The following is a 5702-nucleotide window of genomic DNA, read 5'->3' as shown; positions in this document are numbered from 1 at the left end:
TCACAATTTACAGATGATGTCCAATGTGATATTGAACTGGCAGCAGGAAGATACAACCTTGGTTGAATAAATTTGCACGTGGAGAATAAAAATGTAGAGTTAAAGCAAATTTTTTTACTTCATTATTGTATCTGTGACCTTTTGGTTTAAAATTTTGATTGAGAAATTGGTTTTTAATGATTTCATAAGAGAGTCCAGAAAAATTTTCGCTTAAAACAGTTGCAGCATCTGTAGTCAAATAATTTTTAGATTGAAAATGGGAAACCATGTCTTTTAAAGAACTATTTTTTTTTTTTCATTTCTTCTTAACTTTTGCTGTAAAGCTTTGACTTTTTTTATTTTTTTTTATTTTGTTGGTGATATAGATTTTACAGATTGTGTTGAAGATTGATTAGTTTGGTCAGTACTATGAGTTGTGTCTTCTGGCTGATAATTATGTGTTAAATTATTTTCTTTGTCGGTCAGTTGTTTGTCAGGATAGACATCAATTATTTTTTTTTGACAAAGGATTAATTGGTGGTAGTGTTTGTATTGTTGGGAGTTTCCTTTTTAGCTTTTACGTATTTGCAAAAAATACAAAAAATGGTGGCACAGCATTCAATTTTAAAATTGGTTTATATTGATGATCATCACTTGAAATATTTTTTATCTGGAATACAATAATTATAGTCTGATACTAAAAAATGGTCGCCACATATACAAGTATATTTACTATGGATAAAATTTTAACGTTTCAAAGCAACAATCCATCTTTTACACATTTCTGAATTTTTATTAGGAAATTTATGGAAGGATTTTGTGCCGCCTTTTACATATCTACTAGATAAAATTACCAAAAAAAAAACTAATTTAAATGAATGCTAAAGCAAATTAACAGAAGTTATGTCGGGAATTAACTGTGTTTATTATATGATATATTGACTGTTTTGCCCGATATAATAATGGCCGATTAAAACTGTAACCGAAAAAATCGGCTTCACTTGCAGCTTATAAAAAAACCCGGAGTTAGACATCTAGTTATTTATTATACATCATTGAGGACAATCTACTCCGGAGTAAAATGTCCTATCGGACAGTTTACTCCGACTGACAGTTTTCTCCGTGACAGCTCAATAAAAAATCCGGATGATACTTAACTTTTCGTTATCTTTTTTTACGGTTACCGAATGTCTATTATTACGCCATTTTTTTCGCCATTTCGGCTTTTCGGCGTTTTAGAATTCGGCTTTTCTGGCGGTTCCTTTTTTTATTCACCCAGCCTAATTTTTTGGAAGCAACCGTTTTAGCGCGAAAAGAAATTGTTTTTAAAAAGTTACGCATATTTAAATTTAATTATTATTGTCTGGCATGATAAATTTTACTGTTAAAAAATTCAGTTGTTTTTAGCTAGAAATTTTTATTTCATCGATTATGTTCTAAGACGACTGGTTTTAGCTACTACCTTTACGAGTTCTACAGACCTAGTTGAGTTGAATTCTTTAAGAAACTATGCCTCTATCATTAAGTCTATGCTTCATATACCTGCTAATTAATCTCAAGGAGATCAATACAATCACTGAAATGTGCTTAAAATGAAAACTTGTGAGAAAATAGGCTAGGTGGAAATTTAAAATCAGTAGGTAATTTTCATAATTTAATTATTGCTCCTGTGATTTTTACCATAATCATATATAATGTAGGTATGTGGTTAAAAAAAAATCAAAATTGTGTGGTACTAAAATCTAAGATATCAATAGAAGTAGTTTTTAATAACTAAAAAAGTGATACCAAATTTTTTATTTTTTGATGTCATTTAAGAAAGTTATGAGTTTATTAGGCACAAAATTTTTCATTGAGAAAATTGAATAATGTTTTGACTGGAATTTGTAACTATCAACTTAAATTAATCATAACTTCCGTAAAAATGATCCAATTTACGTAAATTTGGTATCAATTGAGAGCTGAAAAAAATAAGAAACATTTTGTAAGTAGTTTGGGTAAATACAAATGATCGGGGGCAGGGGGGGAGTGCCTCTGACACTGTCACCCACCCAAAAGTTTTTTGTAATTAAGAACTTAAATTAATGAGATTCACAATTTATTTGTTGATAAATTAGTGATCAATAGAATGTTAAAGAAAGAATCAATTGTCTCTGGGTAACAAAGATAAATGGGTATATTTAGGGGTGTATATAGGTGATGGAGGGGGGGGGGTTGGTGTGTGGTAGGTAATTAAGATTGGTAGTCTAAGAAATAATTTTCAGAAGTTTATGTTTTTAGGTAGAATAAAACTAGGTAGTAAAAGAAATGCAGTAAAAGAAAAAAAAAAGGTGTCAACACAAACTAATAGTTATATTCATTTATTTCATAAAAGTTAAAACTACAAAAACTTCAAAGCCGCATAAAGTTTTTTTAAAAGATATGTGACTATGAAATGGCCTTTTTCAAATATTAACCAACACTTTGTTTTCAGGATAACATAAGGTCTCCATATATTATATCTGCAGCAAGTTCGTATTTTGAAATGTCATAATCCACTGCATCATTATCATAAGGACTCATTATCTTTCCAGTATGCTACAACATAAACTTACTTACCTTCATTTTTTCAAGTTTACCAAAATAAAGAACTTCTTCTTGCATTTCTGAATTAGACTATAAATGGCAAATGTTTCTACCAACTACTGTATTTGATAACATATCGGAGAGGTCTGATAAATGCTTAGACTCTAGTCCTTGAAATTTTGTTGAAATATCTGACAAACTAAGGTTTTGAATTTGAAGAGCCAATGTTTTTCTGCTTTTGTCCTTTTTTTTTTGCTTCTACAACATGTTACGACCATTCATTTCAAGCTTTATTTCATAAATATTTTTATTTAACTCTCTTTTTTCTGTCTTTGTTTATTGCCCAGTAGACAACTTTCATTTTTTCATCTTTATCTACTTGGTCAATGTAATCACTTACATTATTTTTTATTGCTCTTAATTTTGATGACAAAAAACATAAAGTAGGGTTAGGAGCACAATGATTAGCAGCACTGAACAGCAGTGAACATGACTTCTTCTGCATCAATATTATGAAGCCTGGCTGTCTGCGTCTCTTTTATAAGTTGTTCTGATAGCTCTAAATTAAAATATCTTTTACACTGTCTTTCTAAAACAACAATAATAGCTGTTAAACAGGATACAATCGTTTGTTCAACTTCTTTGTCTTTTGGGCACATCAAAGCTATTTCTTCAAAGATCTTATCATTTTCAAATATATTTCCAAACAAATCTTTTGTACTAAATAACAATATAAGATTGTCTTTTACATGATAAAGATTTTTTAACTACTTTCTTGATAATATCAATATCTACATTTACAAGATGTAACACTAACACTCAAAAAAAAATACACACAAAAAAAAATAATTGAAATACACTTAATCTAGTACATAAAATAATCAAAATTTAAGTTTTTTTACTAATACTTTTTTCTAACGAATCTAAAGCCAAAATGAATAACAATATAGGTAAACAAGTAATATATCTCAAAAGCCTTTTTTTTAGTTATGTATATATAAACCGAAATATGAAAAAAAGCAACACTTTAAAAGAACACTTTAACAAAAAATGCACAATAACTTTAACAAAAAGTAGCTCAATTCTAGAAACATTACTGTTATTATTTGCTTTGTTGTTGTCAGCAAAAATCATATACCAACTAAGTGTTATAATAAAAAAATTTATGTATTAAATAAGTTTTGTTTTTAAAAATATATCTTAAGTTTTATAATATATTACCGCCCTTACCACCCTCATGAGATCTCTAAGAATGTTGGAGCTGTATTAAAAACTGGGATAGGGATTGGAATTTTTGGCTTTTGTAGTGTAGTCTTATTATATTGCAATATTGACTAGCATGAGGTAGAGTGCAGGCGGTGAAATCTGTTGCAAGGATGCGCCCCTGACAAGTGGCGTTAGTGCAGGTCTTGGGCTCTCCGAAACGTCATTGGTGATCACAGTACATTCCTGAGGAGGGGGATCACCATTATCCACTACTTTATTCTGATTGGTTATCATGGCACCAACATTTATTTACCTCTTACACCCACGTATCATAGCGCTTTGTGAGCTTTATGTTATGAATTTATATACTTTTATCTCACACAGGTGATAATCAGTTTTCAATTTATAATCAAGAGTTTAGACCATAAATAGTAGCACATTTATTTGCCTATTTTTTCTTTTCTTTTTATATTGCCCATAATATCGTTTTTTATCATTTTACTCAATACTTTGTTATCTACTTATTTTATTTTATTGTTTTTGTATAGTGCGATAATTTTAGCCATGGTTGCCATTAATAAACCAGCGGATCTATATTGACTTGTTTACTTATAGAACATTGTTTTATTATTTGTTTAGGATGACTAGAGTGTGATTTATTTGTTCACCCTATCCCTAAGTCCTAAATTTTTATTCCTCCTACAAAATAGTCTTTACATTCGTTTATGATTCTCACCCAATGACATCATCTACAATCTACTTCTATTTTCACATCTCCCAGGTCTACATAACTGGAAGACTCCATTGGTCACTTTTTGCGACCATTGTGTCGCATAAACAAACAAATTTATTTTTTGTGGCTGGTGAGATCCAACTTTTTCCAATGTACACCACAACAACAAAACGGACATTAGGCTATCCTGCAGGATGTGGTTATGGCGCTCAATAACCTAATGACTATGTTGACGCTCACGCACACGTTCATTTGGAAGCTCCACAATGCACATCGGATCAGCGCTCGCTGACTATATGCTCGGATCTAAAATCTCATTCCATAGCGCATCATTCCACACCAGCACGGGGCAGTAGCTCTTTTGGCTAAGAGTGATGGCTTGTGGCCTACGGTGACTATGTATGCTCACTGGCCAATCCAGTTACAGCAATAAATACTAACTAACTAATATAAAAGTCTTTTATATTGTCATATTAATAACAACAGAATTTAAGTTTAAGTTTCAAACCTCCCTTAGCCCCCACATCAAAAGTGAGAAAAAACCAATTTAGGTACCTTTTCTGTGGGGAGTAAAAGGTATCAGCAACACATTTTTTACAAAGAAATTTGGTAGATGAATAGAAGATAGGTATAAAATTAATGCAGAGTGGTTTTAAAAAAATGTCCAACATTCCTTCGATGATAATTTTATCTGAGAACAGAATTTTAGCAAAATATGTGGTTCTGTAAAATTTGATTTCCGCATACCTTTATATATAGATATGCTTCAGCAATGAGTCTACCATAGAATTATGACTCAAAAGGGTCAATATGTGAAAAGGGCTTCCAATGTAAAATTTTATGAAGATTGTATAATTCAGACACCCTCCTAAAGTCATGTTTTGTACATTGTGGATGAAATATTATGCCTCGGCGGGAAGCAAGAGCTTTAGCTCCCGCTCTCGCCCACATTCCCCTAAAATTCTTTACAGGAGCAATTTACTGCTCTTGCAAAAGTATTTTCTTATCAAAAGTTTAATTATTATTATAACTAAAATGAAAAACGTTAAGTCAAAAAATTTAATTCAATGGATAATAATCAGGCACGGTTTTTGCAAAGTTAAAAAAATTTTACGCCCAAAGAATTTTTTCACGGCGCAATAAATGACTCTTGTTATGTGTATATTATTGTAACATTAACATTACAAACATATGCTAGTAACAAGTATAAAACTAAATT

At 30.7% G+C, this 5702-nt stretch overlaps 1 long non-coding RNA gene across 2 annotated transcripts in view; it reads left to right on the top strand.

The window, feature by feature from the left end:
- The first annotated feature begins 1320 nt into the window (after positions 1-1320).
- Positions 1321-5702, top strand: part of LOC136090546 (uncharacterized) — a 35740-nt gene continuing 31358 nt past the window's right edge. The window contains exon 1 of one of the 2 annotated variants that reach the window (XR_010643492.1): positions 1321-1615. This is a non-coding gene — a long non-coding RNA (uncharacterized LOC136090546). Of the gene's footprint in view, positions 1620-5702 lie in introns of both variants that reach the window. The other variant, XR_010643493.1, reaches the window with a different exon arrangement.

This window comes from Hydra vulgaris, chromosome 14, assembly GCF_038396675.1.
Source record: "Hydra vulgaris chromosome 14, alternate assembly HydraT2T_AEP".
NCBI classification, from domain to species: Eukaryota; Metazoa; Cnidaria; class Hydrozoa; order Anthoathecata; family Hydridae; genus Hydra; species Hydra vulgaris.
This window is presented reverse-complemented; position numbering and strand designations above follow the sequence as displayed.